Here is a 23,930-nt window from a genome sequence, read left to right on the forward strand (position 1 = left end):
GGGGGAGATTTGGCCGGCTGGCTAATTGCAGACCCAAAAGTGTAACTTTAGGTGATGGGGGGATTAAGGCATGTTGACTTGTGTTCACTGGGGGGCTAAACTGACACTCAGTTCTCCCAGAGCGGACAGTTCCTGAAGCCCCCTGGAGTTGACTGGGGGGTCTGGGTCACATTAAGGGGGTACTGTGTGGCCTGTAAGGGCAGACCACATGACCAGCTCCTCTAAAACAAGCACTGCTGTGTCCATAATGTCAAACACTTCCTCCATCTGCATCCATTAGCCAGCTCTGGTGGCGAGGAACATTTGAGAGCCGAAGGAAAACAAAAGTCCAGAGATTACACCGCCTTCGTATAATGAAAAAGTTCCCTCGCCTATTGTACTGAGGCAGAAGCAAAATTTACTCAAGGGATCCATTCATTTTGGAGACAGTGATAAGCTTTTCTGTTTGCATAAAGGAGACTTTTTCATCATTGATTGTATTACTATTAGTATAATTTATAAACTAAAAACAGAAGTGTTTATTTTAGTCACACACACACTGTTTCCAACATTTCTGGCTGGGTTTATATTTTTACACTGTTTAAAACCCTGTTTGGGAATTCTTGAAAATGTTTGCTTACATGACTAAAAGAATGCATCCAATAAAAATAGATATTTGATAAAATTTGATATAATATAGTAAAAACAAACTTTAACTTAACTTTTTTAACTTTTTAAAAAATATACATTTTTTTTTCAGTTTTGTCCAGTTCCAGATATTTTTTTAAAATCAAAATGATACAAAAATCTGAATATTTTCAGAGCTGTTCATCAAACATCTTTATGAAAGTACACATTTAAAATGTATGTCACAATAAAAACAATTACATCCTAATATTGAAGATATTTGTTTTATTCACAAATTTTATATTTAAATTGAAAGATCACACATCTTTCAAAATACTTCACCAGTAACTATTTTTTGAAGACACAAAACTGGAGGGACAACTTACCTGAATTAAGCATGTCTAAAGTAGGCCAATACTTACTGTACAATAAACACAAAATATGATATACTCTGCACAATTGTGTTACATCTAACTAAATCACTAAACAGTATATATTTGTAATTATTGGAAAACAAAAAGCAATTTTATTTTGTAGTTGGCTGAAAAGAAAAATCTTAATGTCAAACAAAACATAATGCTGGTGTTTATTTCTTTAAAGACTGTAACAATAAAAAGAAACTCCACAGAAATTACAGTGAGCAAATGAAGTGTATAAGAAACTTGGTGTTTCACAATCCAACATGACACGATGATTGAAATTTAAGGAATTCCTAACCAGAGAAACTTCTGCTTTCACAATACAATTCTAAGCATGCTTTGGAGCCTTATTTACCAAGTGTGTCTGCCATGGTTTTAAATATGTTTATTTACACTGATGTTAATCTTCCTCACTCATACTTTCATAAAGGCATTCCACAGGCCCCCATCATCTCTACCGTGCTGTAAAATATGGGTGGACCCTTTGACAGATGAACTAGGCAGCATGGACAAGCAGAAATCTTTCTCATCATACGTGTTGTAGCAGCCTCCCATGTGGCTCTCACTGAAGCGGCCTAAACACTGGATTGAACTGGATGTGGAAAAAAATAGCTCTTGTGTTTGGTTCTGATTTCTCAGCTCATTAATCTTGACTTAAGTCATACAGTGTGTCTCGCAGGCTGGCATATTTTCAGCCAGCTTGAATGTAATGATATTTATTAGAACATGTCCTCACTCGCTGTACGTCTCTTACTGTATCTGACATCATTGTCCTAGATACCGACTTGTGTTTACATATGACTAAGAGGAGGAGGGTTGGACATCCATTTTTCTCACTTTGTGTTTTTTCCTTTATGTAATTAAAAAAACAACACACACACAAAAGCAGAAATCTGTTTTGTCGACCTACCTATATAACAAGGTAATTTCAAATTTGTTTTAATTAGCTATATACATAGGAAAAATTCCTAAATTAAATAAATAAAAAATGTACACAACAAATAAGCGATAATGAAGAAAATTATTTAAACATTTTAGTTCTAGTGAAACTTAAAATATCTTTTGCAGACTTCTTTTTCAAAGCAGCATTGTTTCAAACTTAAAAAGAAGTTTGTATATTATATAAAATGCAAACAAAGCTAAATGATTCTTTAGAGAATAATCAAGATATGTATGAATTGCATGGTATACCTAGATTTACCTAGGTTTATATACACTAAATATAATTTACTATAGGCAAGATTGTTTTCAGCAATTGTGTTACAGATTTTTCAGAAGCATCCAGAGTTAAGTATTGGTTATTAGTTACTGTTTTGACAGGCGTCATTTATTTTGGCACAAGTGACGTTACAATAAAATCAGTATAAACACGTCTAATGGTTGCATACTATTTATAAAATGTTATTCATCCGCTGGCTGCAAAGAGAAATCGCTGCCTTCGTAGCTTCCAGCTCGGCTGTTGATCCGTGCTGAACCCCTGCAGCAGGCTGACTAAAGGGAATGTTTGGCTGCAGAGACAGTATTACTAAGTGTGCTTTATGTGTGCGCGTGTGTGCATGTGTCTCTGTTGCAGGCCTTGGAAAAAGCAGTAGCTCCCCTGTGTGGTTTGCTGGTGCAAGAGCACCTGGCACAGCAGGGGGAGAGGTGGGCATTTGGATACCAGGATCTAACCTGAACAGCTTCACTGGCACTGCAAGAGGTAGGACTTTGACCTCTGTGATGATGCAGCAACAATAATAAATGCAGTCGCTCTGCTCTGATGAACCTGGATAAAAGCAGCCACTTAACTGGAAGTAAATCATTACTGATATTCTTTGGAATCTGCTGCAGGATGACTGCAGTGAGTTAGCATGCAAATACTACATGCGTCTCCCTTCTGTGGTCAACCCTCAGCCTGTGTTCTTGTTGTTGAAAACACACCCTAGCAAAACCTCTGTCATCGCCTTGTCTCTCCATGTGACATATGACAACAGTTCCCCCAGTGCATACACATACCTGCATGCATATACATCCACATAGGAATTACCAGACCTGAAAACAATTACTCTACTTCATGCGGTCAGTATTCATGTTTTTCAAGTTTCTATGACTTCTAGCTAGCATGATGTGGAATATCTCTTCATAGAAGTTCAGATACTTGCTTATATACGCACACAGAGTTATTTGGCTAGAGGCCCTTCAGTTCAAGTTGATGTTTGGGGTGAGCCTTTATGTTGCTTAGCTTCAGAGGCAGCCTAATGCAGGATCAGGTGTCTCTGTCCTGTGTGGAGTGGATGAATATTTTCACATGGCATATGCCCTCTCTGGCCACTGGACACTTCTCTGCCCCCCCCACCCTCCAAATATTTACCTGACACATCTCCGTGGGTGGTGGCCCATCTAAAGAAACATGTATACACACATTCACATTGATGGATTTTTTCTTTAGCAAACAGATATACAAACGGGGACTTTACTGATTTGTGTTTTGAAAGCTGATATGGATGGTGTTTGGAAACTGTCAGTCGCGAGCTCATTGTCTGTACTTTTACTTTGACCATTTTTTTCACCAGTGTTTGTACATAATCAACATATATATATTTTTTAAAAAAGGCTCTATAACTACCCTGATACATTTTAAATTATGAATGTCCAATGACAACCAGTGTTTTACTCATCAGCTATTCTTAAATTCTTCAAAGGTTACTTCTGTGGAATAAACAGAAAACAAACAAACAAACAAAAATAACACATTTGGATAGATATATGCAGACACACAATTTACACACATACCTGCACACATGCTTAAACAGAAGTCCACTGCCGCGTCAGGCCTCATTGGTGTTGACACTTTGAAGTTGTCGGCTGCTTGTTTACTGATACAAATTAGCAGGTCGGCAGTCTTCAGAGGGGCACAGAGCGTAGCCGGCTTTGTGGGTGGTGGGTCCCGCTTGAAACACCGCAACCCACCTCATGTTCCTCCATTCATTTTACTCTGCGCCTTCACATCCCCCCACAGTGAAAGAATGCTTTCAGCTGGACTCACCTGGCAGAAGGGCCTGGGTCAGGCCACTAGAGGCTGGACTGAGTGGACCTCAGGGGGGCTTCAAACTGCCTGCAGTGCAGCGTTGTGGCCTCCTGGGACTCAAATTTATGATGGTTCACTAACACATTTTTGCTACGAATCCTTTCTGTCTAGGAAAGCCTGTAAATCTAATAATTGGGTGATTTAGTTGTCAGATATTAAGTATTTCTTTCTGGATGGAGAAAATATTCTACCTACTGAACTAAATAGCGCGTTTATAAATGCATTGGTGCAAGCATGCAATGATGCTTAAACAGGGAAGCTTATGTTTTGGAGGTACATGATTTTTCAGGAAGAAGTACTGAAAGTTCAATATCCAATTTCTTTAGTGCCTTTAACCAAGATGTGGTTAAAGGAATCTGATCTAATGTACTAAGCTACAATAAACATTATGAGACTAATAAATAGTTGTAATAGCTTTATAGTAATTTAATGTAAGGTAGAAACACTATCAGGAAAATGTTCAAATATTGCTTTTATTCACTTTTTAAAAAATTATTAATTTCTAATTCAAATTCATGTGAATATCACTAAGGGAGGAAAAACATTTACAGAAACTCTGTGTCAGTGGGGTAAGCAGTGTATCCACAGTGAATCCACAGCCATTACACACTTTTAGCAAGGGAGGCATGCAGAGCACAAATATTATAAAGGTGAAGGGTCAGAACTCATAACTTTTTTAAAGTTCCATTTGAGTTATTACACTGTCAGCTGCCAAAAAGCGTTTACACATTGTTTTCTAATTTCAGGCTTTTTGGGTGTAGTGAAAAGAAACAGGAAATGGGATTCAGCTTAATACTAGGATAGAGAGCCGTCTGCTTGACCAAATAACAAGGGTAAACAAGAGTCATTCAGCTGGGATCCCTGCTGTTGCTGCTGCTGTTGCTGCCACTGCCGCTGCCTTCTACGGTGAGAACACCACACTCAACCTTTTCCCACTTACTGACCCAAACACTGCCCCGCCACGTACATGTTGCTGTATTTTGTGTGTGTTTGTGTGTGTGTGTGTAGAGCTATGTGTAAAGCAAGCTTTGTGGCAGCTCCCTTAACCAGTCAGTAATGAGATGCATTATTCCATCACATTTTGTGAGTCAGTGGGATACATATTTCAATGTAACTTAAATATCATAGCACCCCCTTTAGGCCAGTTGGTGTACTACTGAATAAGTTGAATTCCTTAATTTTTGTCAAAGCAACCCCAGCGTGTGAAATATTGTGGTGATTCTCTGATTTCAGACTATCACGCAGTTAGTGATGTGCGAGTATGCGAGTTATGGACTCAGGATGCGTGTGTGCTTCGGGGGGGATTTCTTTAAAGGCATGTCATTACTGTGGACAGGGATTATCTGCTCCCGCCACCCTCCCCACTCACCTTATACTTCCACTCCCGTCACTCCCCCAGTGGCTTTTGACAGTCGTCAGTGTCAGTCACTTATTGCAGTGTGTGTGTGTGTGTGTGTGTGTGTGCGTGTGTGTGTGTGTGTGTAGGATTGTTTGCATTAAGGTTGACTGAGTAAACAGGACTCAGGTTTCCTCTGAAGGCTTTTCCATATTATTCATTCCAATTTAAATGTGGAAAAGTATCACATTGGTGACAGGAGTGCATTGCTTGGTCGCATCAGATCACATAAGTTTCAAAGTGCAATGAGGAGTCAGATCTCTTTTGGCATGTGATAGAACTCCATGGATGAAACTCAGCATGCTGTCTGGATCTTCTAACATGTTTGATATGCACTTTAATCACTGGGAATATGAGACCTTGGCTTGTACCCACACAGAAAGCGATCATGTATTTTCTGTTGATGTGTGTAGTCTGGTTATTTTTTAAAGAATTTGCTATCCATGCTAAAACGTAAAACCCCTAAAAGGCAGTTAATTCTGTTCTTACTTGTCAAAAAGTTTATGAAGAGAATACAAGCAATAAAATCACGTGTTGGATTTTGGTAATCATGGCTTAATCTCTGCAAGTCTGATAAATCTTAGGTTAGCAGCTTTTTTCTGTCACTCCCACTCCATCTCTGAGTGTTTATGTTTCAATATAGCCAAAAAATCAATACAGAGGTCTGAAGTATGAAGAAAATGGAGTTAATGAAGGAACTTTAGGTTGAACCACAGGCTTTCAGGATTATAACAGTGGTTTACTTCTATTCTGGGATACGTCACCATGGTTACCTATGTAGCACATCTAACGTGCTCCAGAGCAGGTTACACTGAACATAGCAGATTGATATGTAAAAAACACAGACCTTTCTTTTTTCTTAAAAAATGGCATGGCCATTCCTAGAAGATCTTGTGGAGCTTGTTGAGACATTGAGAAAGTCTCTGGGGAAGTTTCTTGGAGACTTTCTAAATCCTTTTCTCAAGATTAAAGGGAACTCCAGTCTTGCCTGCTTTTTTTTTTTTTTTTCCTGTTGACTGCAAGCAATTTAAAAGCAATTGGATTTTTCTCCAATGATACAATCCTAAAAAGAGACTTTTTAAAGCACTAACGCCTTACTGACCTCATAAGATTTGCGGAGTCTTATTGGTTTGAAATATGTTTTAGTATTTGTATTTTACTTGGCCCAAGACAACGTAGCACTGCCTGGGCCACAGCTCAACGAGTAAGGCTGAAATTGTCTTGCATACCATTAGAATAGGCTACATCTAAGCAAAACCTTAACCTAATAAAATACACAAATGTATTTATGGTGAGATCTACCCATGTCTTAATGGTGGAGCAGAGATACTGATAATCCTGCTAACTCACATATTCACACAGTTTTTACCAGCTTTCCTTCCTCCTTTGGCTGCACCAGCAGGGTTGCTTTTAGACCATATTATATTTCTAGATTTCTCATATTGGTTTAGGATTATAGTTTGTTCTTCTTGAGTGAAATATGCGGCTCTCGACCTGTCCATGCTTGCAATAGGTCATCTGGTGCCAACACCACCCCTGTAACGTGAATGTGCTCATAGCTAAATCTGGAAATCCAGAGTTGACTTAACGAGTTGATAACCAGCTTTGTTTGACTGCTTGGCGTGACTGCGGTTGTTAGTTTTGGTGAAGCCACATAACCAAAAGATATTCTGAGCATGTTATACTTGATCTGTAGAACAGGCCTTACGTGTTCTTGTTGATACATCTTTTTGTTTCTGTTTTGCATGAGCGTTAAATAGTGATTTGAATAAGGATGATACTTGCTCCCTGCTGAAAAATGGTGACTGCAAATTGTGGGAGGCTACCCTAAGACTCAAAATCAAGTATTATAGGACATAATGATCTGACAATGATATATATTGTATTTGTTTAGAGTTGATCAAAAGTTGTCTTCTAGTTAAAGTACACTGGTCACATTTGCAGGTAAATACATTCCAAATAAATCAAGTAGATGTTGACCACAATCACAATTATTTGTCAGTGTTTTCTACAAAATGTTCTGCTTTTAAGTATGCAGGAAAACACAAGAGAGATAAATAAGCGCAGGATATCAAGGGCAAATACTCCGTAAACATGTGCGCAAATTGAATGCATAGTGGATTTCATTCATGGTTATGTTTTTCTTTATAACTTGGATTTAACCAATGGAGTTTCTCTCCAATCTGTGTTTCCTGTGTTTCTTGAGTGCTTGAGTTTATGTGTACAACCCTACTGCTGATCATCTCATCTTCTTATTTCACTTTCTTTTCTTCTGTCTCTGGATTTCCTTCTCACTTTTACTCTATTTCCCTGACTCTCTATCTGTCTCCCAACTTCCCACCCACCACCTCTCCCAGCCAGTTGATTTATCCCCCTTCTCTGTTTTCCCTGGACCACATGGCCCGGCAGTTTGCCCTAGCTCCACTCATCCAGAACCGATGTCATTCAGATCCAGTTAAATAAATGGCCCTATAAATTTTCTCCAATAATAAGCTCGGGTGCTGTTGGAATGTGTGGCGGCTCGTTGGGGACGGGATAGGTAAAGGGAGGGGGGTGCGAAATCCACGCAGCCCAGAGAAGCCAGACAGCTTGGGACAGTGTGAGAAAGCATGGGTGTCGTGTGGAGGAAGAGGAATACGGGTTGAGCCAATGTGTGTCTGTGTGGAGGGTGTGGGGGCGTGGTTTGCTCTCTGGGAGCCACAGTAGGAGTGGGTAAGAGGGAGGCTGGGGAATAGGTGGGGGATTCCAGGCCCCTGTCTGTCTCCCTACCTGGAACGAGACCTCAGGGACACTTTAAATCAGCCCACCCAGAGACAGAGACACCAATCAGGCCTCTGTCAGTCGCAGCTAAATCAAGTCAAGTCAAGTGCATTTGTGTGTGTTGCCTCTGCAGCTGTGCATGTGTGCTTATTTTGCACATGTGTTTCTGAAATGTGTGTCATTGGAACTCAGTTAGCTTGTCTGTATTTTTAATCACATAATTGTCATCAGTGTGCACATAGCAATTCTTTGGTCTAAATCCAGATTCTGGGACAAATGCAAGCAGTAAACGAAAATGTGAACAAACTCATTTTAATGAGTGCGAGTGTTTGAGAATGTTGTGAGGAAGGTCTGTGTTTGGATATGAACCCACGAAGACAGGTCTGTACTGTTAAACTGCAACTGCATTGCCTTAAAATATGTTCTTATTTCAGTGATATCCCATTTGGCAGTTAAAATAAAGCTAAAGACATTGATGACATTTAATGTCTGTCAGGAATAAAATATTTTTCTTTCACAATAGCAGACATTTTGAAGTTGTGAGTGTACATGTAAGCATTCAATATAATTTCCTCAATTCCTCATCCACTTATTGAGTCTGGATCCTTATGAATCCCTTACTGAATTTTATTGCGTATAGCTTTCAACATTTCTGTGATAAAAAGTTAGAAATAACTAAAACTCAAAGAAAATCACCAAGGTCTTTAATCAGTTTTTGTTATTGAGAAGTCAACAGCTCTCACCCTGTATGAGTAATAAATGTGCACAGATTGTATATATGACCTAAAAATAAGATGGTCAGTATCAGAAAAGAAGTAATGATTAATCATCACGTGTCTAAATATTTTAATACGAAGCAACACGTGTTGCCTAATTATATTTGCACCCATTAATAAATTAACAAATATTGAAGATCCTGATTTAAAACTAATAAACTAACACATTTTTAAAATAATATTAGTAAAAAGTTCATTTGGGGGGTTTGAGGAGATGTGCTGCAATCTGCTACACTGAGTCATTAGAGATGACTCGTCATTCCATTGGTCTTGTAACGCTGCAAAAACATGCAGTCCCATGACAATAGAGGGGTGGTACAGAGGGGAGTTTCTGCTCTAACAAATGACCTTTGGCTGAATACAGTACATTATCCAAGTGATTTCCAAAGGCTTATTTTCTTTCTTTGTTCACTTACATGACAAGTAAGTCCAATAAAGTCCAATCAGCTACAACTTAAATTACTAAAAATGAGTGCCCTGCTAATATTTTCGACATTACAAAAAAAAAAAAAAAAAAAAAAAAAAAAGATTAAAAATAAAAATCAGCTGTTGGAGGTCAGTTTCAGTTATTCCAAATAAATCTGTAATTATTATAACAGATTATCACTTAAGGTTTTGACCTTATCACCCAACCAAACTAGTACTTTACAGAGGCTGAATTCTGCTGTCTTTTGTTGTTCTTTTTCACTTGGTCACAGTCTGTGTGTTTACGTTCATCTGATTTATCAGCCCTAACTGCAGTAGCTGGCTGGCAGCACGTGAGAAAAATGTCTGACCCCTGCACCGTCCTGCCGCTACGAGTCTCTGTGGGAAACAGGGAAACTCAATATTATTTCTCCCACCAACAGAGGGATGTGCTTAACACAAGGGGGTGGGCTGGCTGGTGGTGGTGGGGTGGCTGTCAGATGGTGCGAGCGTTCAGTTCACACCACGGCTCAATAGCAGCAATGACAGAGTAGACGAGAGAGAGATTTGGCACAAGACAACATCAAAGAGATGCCATGCACCTCCTCCAGCGTCATCTACAAACGTTTGATGGCACACAGTTGGTCCCTCGCCCACCTTGACATTACCTGGGACGGTAAAGCAAACATACCCAGCCTGGCAACGACCCCATCCACACTGCCCCCACCAACGACACCATTCACACTGCCTGACTCCATCCCGTTCCTTCTACCTTGTCCAGTTATAGAGCTGAGTGACTGGTCCACTGTCTGATGCCAGTGACCCGAAACCCATTTACTGCCTTAAATCGCTGCCCCTGTCCACCACCCCCACCTCCACCTCTCTCCATCGCCACACTGCCACCCTCCTGTCCGTCTCCTCCAGAGGATGACAAATCACCTTCGGCTCCATAAATGGGGCTGAGACCCTGCGTGGCCCTGGGTCCCCCCTCCCCTACAGCCTGCCCTGTTCGCTTAGAGAGGGGATTCCTCATCCTGGAATGAGGCTGTGGACCTGACCGGTCCTCCCCAACCCCTGCACCCACAAGAGCTCTAGCTTATATCTATGTGTTTATCAAATCTACAAGGAGAAGATAAACATTGTTTGAGCACAATGTTGACAGATTAGCTGGAAATATGAACGTCAGCCATAATGGAAAGAAGAGGGCATTTATCACCAGGAGAATGGATACTGTTTCATGTGTGTATTTGTACCTGTGTGTATGTTACATCTCCGTTGCATGAAATGATCCGTCTGTGTGTTTGCATATCTGTTTTTTTGTAGCTTATGTTTGCATACCTGTTGCATGAATTGGTCTGTGTGAGTGTGTGTGTGCTTACTACATAACCGTCTGGCTCCCATGTGAGGCAGTAAATCTATCATTCCTGCAGCGTTTACCTACCACTTCACAGAGCTGTATGTCCAGTGTAAACAACGTTTATCACTGCATGCAAATGAGCCTGTAAGCCGCAGCCTCCACAAAGGCTCCATTCACTCACAGCATGGCATTTTACCAGCACACTGAATCTGATACCCCAGATTACAGGCTTATTCCCAGGCACTATGCACTGCTTCACTGTCACTCACGCCCTGTGATGGTTCCCTCCAAACATCATTTTACAAATAGTCTGTGTGCTCCGAAGCCATTATTAGAGTTATGACCAATAGCAGTACCCATAAATGTCATGTTTCAACCTTGACAAGCCTGTGGTGAATACAAGAGGCAAGATTTATCTCCTCTCCACCCTCTGCTCCTCCTTTTTTTCTCTTGCCATTTCCTTTTCTTATAACTCCTCTCTCTTCTAACTCTTCTTTATTTTCCACCCCCCTGCATCCTCTCAGGGAGACATTGGTATGTGCTGATTGTAGTAATTTTGCTAGTACGGTGCCCTGTGCATCTTTGCATGTCGTATGTATCAGGAAATATTCCTTTTTATTAAATCACCTATCTGCTTATGTGAAGGTTATTTACCTCTAATGTGATAAAACTTGTTGACCAGTGACTGGATTTTTTTAATTAATACATTCATTATCATGATAATTGTGGTCACTGTTGGATAGTTAATGTTTCCTGATGGTTCTACTTTCGCTATCATCGCTGATCAGCCTTGAGAAAACATACACTGACTGAAGACTGAACAACAGCAGCACGTGTTGTTGTAAATTACAACTTAGGGCCCCACTGGGAGGTAGAAAAGATTTATAGGACTCTAATAAGCACTATCTCCTCGACAGATCACACCACAAGACACTTGGTGTGTGAGAGAGGGAGAGAGATGGAGTAAGAGAGGAACAAAAAGAGCACAATTGCAGATGCACAAAACATGTGTAAGATATTGTATTATTATTGGAAATGTTGATGATTTACATGAGTAAGCTGGAATGTGGAGCAGTAAGTAACAGCATACACAAAGAAAATGTGAAAACACTTCAACAGAGATGACTTATGTGGCACATTAACGGAAATTATATGAATGAAAAGAATACACTGTGATAACAATACTTTTAAGGAACACAGGAAAATGTAGGTGAGAAAAAAAACCTACACTGTGTTATTTAGCAAGTATGTCAATATGGTAAATATATATGTACATTTTCTGTTGAAGCCTGTGTTTTTCCAACTTAGTTGACAGCATGCCATTAACAGTAGCAGAAGAGATGATTCTGTTTGTATACTACATTATAAATGCAGATGCAGAATGTTAGATGCCCAAATTAGTTTATATATTGATTCAATTTTAATTTATGTTTGGATGAGAATCCACAACAAATTTCCAGCCATAAAACCACAGACATAACAAACATGTCTGGGAACAATTTTATTTTAAATGTAATTGCACAACTGTGGATATTGTTCACATCATAAATCCTATAGCCAATTAACAAAATCCTGTGCACTGTACCAGGGTGTACGAGTTGTGGCTGTGTGACAGTTGATGATGGGAGGGACTTTGGTGTCTTTTTTTTTTTCTGGAAATCCGGAACTGGAGGTTACAAATACCTTTGCAGCATTTTACACATTTGCAATTTGTGAAAAGTTGTAATTTCTTCTTTGCTTAGATTCACTGTTAGAATCAGTAACGTAATGAGTTATTGTGAGTTGTCGTTTTTTGACAGTATTCCAATCTGTGTGAAGTAGTAGTCTCTTCAATAATGCACAGAGTTGTACAGGACAGGTTGTTTGCTGGCTTCGTTCCACTGAACCTCTAAATATGTGTTTACTGTCTTGCTTTCATGATATCCTTTTATTGGTGACAGTATATGCTTACATTTTCCCACTGGCACCACAACACTTTTCAAAAACGACTTCTAGAGAGAATATGGAATTATACGAAAGCGCAGTGAGGTGGCAGACATGTACACACTTACCACACACACACACACACACACACACACAGAGTTTTTCATCAGTGACTTGTAAGCCAAAAGGCCTTTTGACAGATCCGACTTCTCCGCTTTGAGCCAGAGACGCTGCTTCTTCTCAGAGGAACAGCCCTGAAAAAGAAGCTGCAGCTAAAATGCTTTCATATTCAGCCTGGCTCTGTGTGTCTGTATGTGTGTGAGTTAAGACATGTTCCCTGTCAGCACTGCTTTTGGTTTGAAATTGCTGCCTTTCTGTAAGAGCTTCCTTTGACAGAGCAACAATACCATGAAATCTGTCTGAAGAAACTCTCACAAAAAGAGAGAAAGAGAGCTAATATGCTGACGTTGTCTGTGTGTGTCTGCATGTGCAAAGGCATGCATAAGCGCCTATTTGCCCCTATTTGTTGTGTGAGTGTCCCTGTCTACCTGTGTGTGTGTTCACCTGTGACAGGGGCTATTCATTAGGCAGAGATGAGCTCATGAGGGTGGGTCCGACAGATGGATTGGTGAGTGTATGGGCTTGCGGCCCATTTCAAATCCAAGGTTAATCCTGGCCTTTCACATTGGAGAGTCTAGTTAACAGAGAGCGTGGTGGGTGGGTGAGGGATGGAGTGGCAGCAAGCAATGTGCTACTGGTGTGTACATGTGTGAAAACATAGTGAAAGTGGGGAAGTAAATATGTCTTGTGGGTCTTTGAAAATGAATATTTTTAGTAGCAAGTGCAAAATGGCTCCAAACCTTTAAAGAAACTTATTTTCCCAAAATTTTCAGTTGAAAATTGTCTTTCCATGATATTCTTTCTCAACATCTTATTGATCATGTTTCTTTTAATGTGTGGTATCAAGAAGCCTTGTTATTGCACAAAAGAACAAAAACTATGCCGTCATTTCAGAATTCATCTTAAGTTGACCCTAAATCTAACGTGAAACAGTTAAAACTTTTAAATGTCTTTCAGTTTCAAGGAAGGTGGCTGCACATTGGTACATTATTCCTCTGCTAAGGAGAGACTCGGTCCAGGGGTGCGTTTTCAGTGACGTCTCTTTGTTCATCTGTTAATCTATCAGCAGGATTACACAAAAACTACCCAGCTGAATTTCATAAAACTTGTTGGAGAGGTGAAGCATTGGATAAGGATAAACCCAAGAAATTTTGGTGTAGATCTGAATCTCTTTTTTTTAAAATTGCAAGATTGGATATTGGGCTTTGCAGAGAACGGTGCTCTTAGAGTGAACTCTGAGTTACCCAATGAAGTTGATATGGGAATGTCACTCAGGTCTAAGAAAAATATGGATTTTTTTTTCTTTCTTTCTTTCTTTCTTTCTTTCTTTCTTTCTTTTTTTTTACATCTATAAATTGTGACGAAGTGTTTTATTTAAAAGTAAATCTCTTTCCACCTGGTGCAAATGTAAATATAATTTTCACTCACCTTTTGGCTTGGTTTTGGTCCCCACCACCTCAAGAAGGAAGCATTTTGCTGTCTAGCCTCTAGACAGCCCATGTTCCTTTTCTCTGTGCTCAGTTAGTCACTTACTTTTTCTGTCTGCAGTTTGGTGCTGAGCAGGATGAATGTACATGTCAGAGCTTTTCTGCTTAAAACTGAAATGTGGTTTAAATAGGGGAAATAGAACAAGAAAAGTTTGATGTCTATACCTGTGTCAGTGCATCTGATGAATTACTGCATTTACATTTACTTACATTTAGATTGTATACAGTCACATTTTTAGTATCATCACTGGTTCCAGTCACAGACCAGTCATGCCGTGCCACCATCCCCAAACTTCAAGCAGCCCTTTGTACAGAGGGGTTAGCAGTGTGTGTTGGTTCATGATTCACTGCCTCTGTGTGTGTGTGTGTGTGTTTGCTTTCTCGCTCTGGCACAGCTGACAGGGCATTAAAGCACTGAGCAGCATGTAGCCACTGGCATGTAGTCTGCAGGGGATTTGGTGAGCAGAGAAAGTCAGTATGTTTTTGTCTTGGTTTCCCAACACGCGTGCTTTCCTTCTTTAATGTGGGTTTCACTCCCTTTACTGTTCTCAGACATGTGCACACACACTTAGACGCTTTAAAAAAGGTGAAAATCCATTGCGAATGATGAAATCCATCCTTTGAGGTTTACTTCCACCGCTTCCCAGAGTCTCTCCTCCTCTCTGTTGCCTGATTGATTGTTTCGCCCTGTTTTCGTCAACAGAGAATTCCACAGGAAACGACGGTAATTAAGAAATATTGATGCTGGATACATCTATTTGCTTTTCCAAAATGATCATTAGCAAAATTCTGCTGCAGTCGTTCATCACTGTACAGAGGCACTTGGCATCAGACACACATGCTTGCTGCAGGCCTATCCCAGCATTTCTCTTGGCGATGACTTCATTAGAGCTGGATTTGCTGTCCTATAAACATGTGTCTCTTTGGGAGATATGATATAATGGCTGGACTAACTGTTCATCTGTCTTCTATACACATGGTAAAGCATAACATCCCTAAGCGATACAAGAAGGTGGACAAAATACTAAAATCACCATGACAAGGGCTTTAAATTTGAATGTTGATAAGTTGGTGTTAGTTTTAAAATAGGCCTGATGATATGTTTTCAGAGAAATATGAAGCAATTAGTGAAGCTCTTAGGAGGCTGAACAGTCAGCAGAGCATCAGTCACAAAGAATGAGTGAAGTCTGGGAAATGGTGACATCATTATAATACACTCTGTTAGCAGAGAAGAATACTTGAAGTTTTCCATTCAAGAAAGTTTCAGTTTCCCGCACGTGTTACAAACAATAATAGTCCAGGTGTTGTGCACAAATTTATAACCTTAAAAATATTTTTTAGTTGCGAACCATTAGCAGCTTAAGGTGTCTAACAGCATTTGACAATATCATCCATCATGCTGTTTAGTTTGTATTCAACTCAGAAAGTAGAACCTAGTTATTGTAGCTTGCTAACTTTCACAACAAAACAACCAAACTTGATCTGATTTATGTGGAAATTTGTTCGTTGTTGAAGCATTGGGTGTGTACATCATTTGTTCAACTACCCAAAAAGTGATATACTTGTCTTACGAATTGACTTAGTTGTAGTAATTTTGTCATGTTCTCAAATCTCAGCATTACTATGGTGAATAGTGTTAAATGTTACAGACACTAATGATGGCAAAAGCTGCAAGAATCCGTAAAAAAAATGTTAAAAGTGTTTCCATTTAACCCCCTGGACCCCCAAACCCACCAATGGGTTTTTAAATTCATGCTACCTTTAAAATATTACCAAAACTGTTCATTAGAAGCAAAAACCCTAATAACAGAAAGGATTGTTGGATATTAAACATTCCACTGATTCTTAAACAAAAAAACCCAAAAAAGTTCTGTGCTCATCAGAGACATACAGAATCCATTATGACTGAGCTGTGACCGACAGTCACGTGACAGAAATGTTTGGACTATTTCACTGACCTTTCAATCTTTGTGAAATAAATAATCAAAGAAATGTAACTTTCGTTGCTCTGCGTGATGAACAGTCATGTGAAACAGAGAGCTGACAGCCTCATTTGATTTCTCTATTAATGCATACTAATCATTGAAATCACCTAAACCTAAAATAGGCTGAAAAATGACCGAGAAGTGCATCAGATTTGCAATATCTTGTACACATTTTAAATACTTTGTAATTTGCTATTTTTATGAAGACATGGTTAGGTTGAAAAAAAAAAAAAGTATTTCACAACACTGTGAATAAGGACAGAATATGTGTGATTACATGGTGGTGGATCATCTCCACAAGCATTACAACACCTCCAGTGCAAACAGTACTGGATTAACAAACCTAATCCACCTGACAAACTCAGTGCTCTCTGAATTAAACACAGGGTGGAGAATTTGTGTGTAAGCTACAGTCTACTAGCCGACCTTCTTGTGTAACAATCCTCCATTAAAGTGTTGGCCCTTTAACATTAATTTCAAACCATTTGTACATGTTTGTGTATGGATTTATTTCCGTCGCTGCTACCTCACACACCATTTTGAGTCTGCTGAGAGTATTGATTGACAGCCTGCAGGGGCAGTGTGTTTAAGAATGGAGGGCTTTGACGTTAATAGCCCGATCAGTGAAAGTCCCACTATGTTCATACTGACAGTTTGATGCAGCCCAGCTCTTACGCTGATTCACTGCAAATGCCTCTCTCATAAACACACACACCCTCCAGTATATCTCTGCTGCTGTTTGGCTCTGAACTCTGACCTGACAGCGGAGCAAAAATAAATTACTAATGATTTGAAGCAAAGTGAGCCTAAGTGTGGCGTGTGTCTGCACATGGTGCACACAAAATGCTCAAAGAGTGATTTATGACAGTCTGCAGGATAATATAAGTGTGTAAAGACAGTTTTCTAATACTCAGCAAATCCTCAAGATGATTTTACAATCAGGGATGACCACAGGAATTAACCTCAACAGACGCAAATATTTTTAGATCTGCTTTAGTTCCTGATTTTAGAAAAGTCAAATGGGAAAAGGACAGAGAATGAGAAAATAGTGAGTTTTTAACTGTCAACACAGATACATTTAGTCAAGTGTAATTTAAACGACACATGATGACACAATGTGTTGAGCCCAACACCTCCAGCCTACTCTGACCTCTGACTTCCTTCAGTGTGATGACAGACAGGGTTCCTCATAATGACAGCAAATCATTTGGAATGCTTTTTTAAATGTTGCATATTTAATCACTCCACTTTTGAACCCCTGTAAAAAAAACTGTAGAAAGATTTTTAAGGTGCTTTTGCCAGTAGGTGATCCCAAACAATCGATTATATATGGAAAATGCAATCTTTATATACAATTAAAAAAAGATATCCAATGACAAAACATAAACCTTACAGTTTAGTTTGTCCATTTAAAGCACAGACAGCTGAGTTATCTTCTATTGTTTCAATAAGAAACGCTGACTTTGGGTGGGAAAAAATGGAATACAAAATTCACAAACCTTTACTGCATGAAATATTTTTTCTTTCATTGAATAACCATGAAACCTTCAACTTGTTATTGCATGCTGAGCCACTTGTGGATTAAAGGCTGACTGGAGCCAAAGTCACCCCAAGCATATCTTGAGGTAAACTGGTACCAAATTCTCGTGCTGAAATTTCACTTTTACACGGCAAACTTCAAAGATTTAAACTGAGGCTGCCATTATATCAGATTTTTCACTACACGACTATTGTGACCTAAATAATTAACGGTAATGATTTTATTGTAATATCAGTAAAAAATGTGATAAAATTTAATCTTCCAATTAACCTTTAGCTTTGTTTATTGTGTGGTATGTGCTTCACTGTATATTGTTCCTATGTTTTAGTGTCAACAACGTACTTGCTGACACTGCATTACTTGCAATATTATCGTATTTGTATTATTATATTTCATTTTTTAAAAATCTATCATTACTACCAGTATACCACGACACCATGAGTTTCAATCATAAACAACAAGGAACTGCTGCTAGGTTTTATTAGCATCACGCAGCACTGTAACATTCAGAGATGGTAAGTCAGAGTTGTCTTTTCCCACAATCTGTATAACAAAAAGTTCACAAGTGTTTGACCGCCCACCTCGCTCAACCCAATTGTCTTTGCTTCCACGTTTGTCATAAATGAGTTTAGTTCAGTTCTTCCACCAAGGTAATCATGTGGCACTGAAGAGAACAACAAGTATCAGCTGCCTGGTTCAGTTACAGACTTTATCTCTGTTTAAGTAACACTTATGTGATAACCTCACAGTAAATGCAAATAGTGTCACAGTTCACAAGTAGAGAACCTTCATAATGTTAGACAACTGACTCTGTGTTATTTAGTAATTTCTACACAAAGTTTGCCAACACTAGAATCATAATGGCCCCGCAACTGAGGTTGTAGCCACTGAGTGCACTAAACCAAGAAAGGGAGCATTTTATTACCTTTTTTTTTTTTTTTTTTTGAGAGGAAGAGTGTTGTTTCATCTTTCAGAGGTTATGTAATCTCAACTAAAGGCATTGATCAACAGATATCAGCACTAAAAATAAGACAAGTTAAACATAACCTTTGTAATTAAAGTTTAATATAATGATTTTCACAGTTTCTTGAGTTGCAATCAATCATTGTGAGTGCAACAATACATCTATAGACAGATATGTTTGTTAAGCAGCACTGAGTCCTAAACCCAGTGAATTAACTCTGTCACGCGCCCACAGACGGTGAACTCATTCATTCTTATTTCACAGCATGTTCTGTTGGCAGTGCTGAATCACTTCGCTGTTAAGCAACATGGAGGAAGAGAAAAAAGAGAACGAGTTGTGTCGCTTGTTGCAACTTGCAGCATCCAGTAAAAGGAAAGAGGCAATTACAGAGCTTGTTTTCTGTAGTAAGCCCACAAACAGTGTGTAAGTAGCCACCAATAGTTTCCATGGCTGCATTAACAAACATATTTTTGAATATGATAGCAAAATATTTTGATAATAAACATATTCTAACTTTTGTGTTTTGAACTTACTACTGTATTTTTTTTTAGCAGATGCACTGTATTTGTAGATCTGATAAGTCAAACAAGGACTTCACTTTAAAGCCAAAGTGTGAAGAAACTAGGAGATACTGGATGTGTCTGCATGTTGTTCCAAGTCCATTTCCTCTTTTAAATAATTCTGCATGGTTTGCCTCTTGAGGATCCATATTTGAGAATCGCCACTTCATGAGGTCTTAACTAAGTTTCCAGAGGTTAACCCGATGTCCCGTGTGACCTGAAGGATTCAACGGAAGACTGTTGGAAGAAGTTCCTCTGTGTGTGTTTTAGACCCCACTTCCTCCTCCAGCATCTCAGGAGGTCCGGCCAGGCCTGGCAGCCCCTCAAAGACGCCCTTCTTTTGCCCCACGCCCCTGGGGAGGGCAGCCTCCAACATTTATGCAAAGTCAACAAGCCCTAATTGTAGGATCAGCTTACAAGCTAAATTCTTCTAGAGCCCATTAACAACTGCAGTTAATTATAAGCCAGCCGGACGGGTGTTTGAGTGTGACTGACAGCGAGAGGAGGCGATACAGAGACGCAGCGGAAGGGGAAAAAAAACGCTTAAAACATTTCAAGTTACATCACAGATACAATACACCAACACGCATGCACACGGCCACATTAGCCTTTTCCAGGCAGACCTCCCAGACTACAGTAAATCTCTTCTTCATTGGTCTTTGTGGCAGGGATTTGCTCTAATGAAGGAGAGGATCAGAGCAGTGACTCACACATTGTCAAAGTCACAATCAGACCAATTTTCCTCCTGCTTCAATGTGCCAGCTTGACAGTGGGATCTATCTGCCCACTAATTACAATCTTGGACAGCTGAGGGCACATTAATCTAAAAATATGACAGCGATACAAAGAAGTGAGCCAGACCACTGTGGCAAACACAAGATGAATGGGCAAAAGCTGGGTGGTTATTACTGTACCTGATACAAGCTATGCACAACACAGCTGAGGTTGCTATGTATTTACAGTATATACACGCAGTATATACTGTGTAAGGGTATAGAAACTACTAAAGAGACAGTTGTTGGCAACACTGTTCATAGAAATCCACCTTCCAAAAATCTACAATGACAGACAGGTGTATAATTTGATGGTTTTACATTTACTTTTTATGATCTTATCTTTAAATCATGCCTTGGAGACAGATTATGATTATTTTATATACAGAAAGACAAGTTGCTTGCCAAATTTCCTGCAACTTTTTCCACTGAGTAACAAGTCCCAGCATGGACCCTCTCTGAGCAGCACTCAGCCTCATTCTCTGTTGTAAACCCACTGTGCTTTGACCAGTGTTTCTGCTATTGTCCATCTGCGATATGCCTGCTGTTTGAAAAAGCTGGACTTAGGCCTCGTGGCTCTAAGCCCGCTTTATTGAATTCTCTGTTGTCTTTATGAAGACCAGGCTAAGACAGGAGCAACAGGTGCCAATCTCAAGTGGGACGAGCATTAGGATGTTCCCTTTGACCCCAGAGGGAGGTTGGACAGCTGCAGTGTCTGGGTCTGGGTGAGGAAAGGGGGGACAGGGTGAGGAATGAGTGGATGAGTTCACCGGGTTACACAGGCTGTTTCCAGGTCAAGGCTAAAGACAAGTGGAGCACAGTTAAATACATACAGTAGTTAGATAAAGTTACATCAGTAAAAAGATACCATTAGTGTCCAAAGACTAGAGTATGCTAGACCCAAGTTTTAAAACGTTTTCAAGAACACACACTTGAAGAAATGGACAAAATGTCATCCATCACTCAGACAGGCGTATTCATGGCATTACTGGCGTTGCACTCAGTTGTACTCGCAGACAGTGATGGAAATAGCTGTGTAAAAGGTGAAAAATTAAAACTTGAAAAACAAGTTTGAACCCTGTCCTTTTCCTCCCCTGAAGTAGTTGTGACTGTCAGGTTGCTGGTTTTGAAAAGTTAAAAATAAGTGGCCACAGCCCGCACAACTCTGACATCTTAGTAGTCGTCCCATTTAACTGTACAACAACAGGACTGTCCAGGATATTGGAGGAATAACTGACGCAAAGCCAATTTATCTGTCTGATATAAACCATAGTCCGTCAACCATTCATCTAATAGTATTGCATCATTTGGTCCGAAAGCCAACAGTGAATGACATATTTATGTCAGATTCCAGGTAATGAGCACAAAGAGGAAAGTGTCGGCAACTCATAACTTCTGTTCAGCGATAACTTTTAAAGGTAAACCCACACTTAAAAGTACCAAGTGTCAGAAGGGTCACTTTGTTTTTTGATGTAACTGAATTTTAGAAAAGTGTTTTTACATTGCGACATGTTTATTATGGGATGTTGCATACAGAGTAATGCCAACAGATGAATCAAAATGGAGTGTATACCAACACAACATTAGAAAACATCTGAAAAGTTTGGGAGGACACTATAAGTTAAACAGGTACAAATATGCTCAATCTGAAATTCTATCAAAGTGACATATTTTGAATTTTTTTTTCTTCCATGAAAATAGTCATTTTCTGCCTCAAAACAGCTTAGATGAAACTCTAGATTGTTGCTTTCTCTAGAATATGCAGATCTATGAAGTCCCACCACTTCCCACTCACTGCAACTTGAACTGCCAGTTCGCATATGGCTGTTCTACAATACTGATTGTAGACTACTGCAGAGAATACGCACCACTGCCCTTGTATCAAAATTGCGTCATAGACTGTGGACGTCTATAGAGAGGTTCCACATGGACACTTGGAAAATGAATAAGTTAACACCATGCAGATTCTAGCAGACCCTTGCGTACTCATAGACATGGAAAGTGCAACACTAGCCTAAAACTAATCTATGCTATACAATTGCAACTTGTATTATTAGAGTGATTTAGTCGAACATGGTTGGCAAATGAACAAGAGTAGTTCCTTAAGTTTGTATGAAGTCCTGACTGTCTGAATTCCTGTTTTTAAGATGCAAATTTTTGCTCTGCAGCTTCAAGGTAGAACTGCTCATTCATGGCATTCACTGCTTATTTCACTCATGACATGTACTGACATTTTAACAAGGCAAAAAACTTGATTCTGATTCTAAAAATAAATGACAAAATATTAAATGTTAAACTACGATTATTGAAGCTGATGTACAACTGAAGAACTTGAAGTGTTTCGGAACAGTTTCACACAATGCTCTGCTAGCTTGGCTGACCTCGTTAAAATGGTCTTTCCAGTGCTGTTGACTCAGACTTTCTTAGAAATCTGAGTAATCTATATTGCAGAAATAAAAGTGGCACTAACAGAGTGTGATTGTTTTAACCCTCCACTATGTGCCTTGAGTTGGGCAACCTGGCAAGAGGAGGGAGGAGAGCAAGTTTATGGATGTGTTTATTAAAGCTCCTGAAGCAACAGCAGAGCAAATTGTTGGCACCACACTCCGTTCGCTTCTCCCCTCTCTTTACTTACTTGTGCTCTCTCGCTGCCTCTCTCTTCTTCACTCTCCTCACCCCTATGTCTCCCTTCTGTCCAGCTGCAGATGAGGAAAGCCCCTAACCAGTTGGCCAGGGAGTCTGTCAGCCAGTCGGCCAGAGGGCCCTGCCAATCATCATCTGGTTCTTCTCATGCAGCTCTGCACGGCTCTTTCCATTGCACAACTGTCGTTTGGTACCTGCTGAGGTTGAACCAATACACATGTTTAAAGGTACACACCACTTCCAATAGTTCTAATAGTAGAAGTGTTGACTGTACTGAAGTGCATTTGAATCATTTTTTAACTTTTGATTGCGACTTCCTGAATCATTCCATGTTCATCAAACTGAGTAGTGCACATTTCAAAGACATAACCAGCCCACGCTTTTCAGTACAGCACCTGTGTGAGTCATAAATACAGTGTGGTCACGTCATGCTTTTTATGAACAGATGTTTCCAACAAAATATTGGACATGATGTGCATAACAGCACTATATTAATGCCATGTATGAAATAATAGCAAGTCACTTCACTTCATTAATTCTTCATAATCAACCTGCAACACCTGTGTACACATCTACTGTATACAGCACATCTGTGTACTTTTAGATGTTTTATTAGCATTTCTTCATCAAAGAGAGGTTTGCTGAGTACACATGCTCCTGTTTGACAATGTGCTGTTTTATAATCTTAGATACACTCAGCAGTGCATGTTAGTGCTGCTAAAGGAGAGGAGAATATTACAGATTCCCCGCCTGGCTTTTTTCCCCCCAATGACTTTCACTAAATAACAGGTCTGTTGCTGTTCCAATGGAGCAATGTGTGAGGACATCTTGATTTTGCCAAGAGAGGGGGCTCAGTTTGACATTAAGGCACATCAACTTTCAGTCTGATTGAGAATTTTGGAAAATGTTTTTTAAAGGTACTGGACAAAGAGAGTTCTATTGGACTGCACTGTAGAAAACGTGGGTGAAAGCTGGGATTGGTAGATATTTGAAAGAGACAAAAAAAAAGGTCTTTCTCCTTCAGCTTTTCCCCATTTGTCCGAAGACCCTTCCAACAGACATGCATGGATGTGCTTCATATGCACATTTAGCAGGAGCCTAAACTATTAAGGACATTCACTGCCATTGCTAAGCCGAGTAGTACTATGT

General features: G+C 39.6%; 1 long non-coding RNA gene across 1 annotated transcript in view; it reads right to left on the minus strand.

Annotated features, from left to right (window-relative positions):
• LOC103369019 (uncharacterized) overlaps window positions 1-23,930 on the minus strand; it is a 703,792-nt gene that overhangs the window by 526,351 nt on the left and 153,511 nt on the right. The gene's annotated exons all lie outside the window — the stretch shown is intronic.

Source organism: Stegastes partitus, unplaced genomic scaffold (assembly GCF_000690725.1).
Source record: "Stegastes partitus isolate 25-593 unplaced genomic scaffold, Stegastes_partitus-1.0.2 Scaffold26, whole genome shotgun sequence".
In the NCBI taxonomy this organism is placed as follows: domain Eukaryota; kingdom Metazoa; phylum Chordata; class Actinopteri; family Pomacentridae; genus Stegastes; species Stegastes partitus.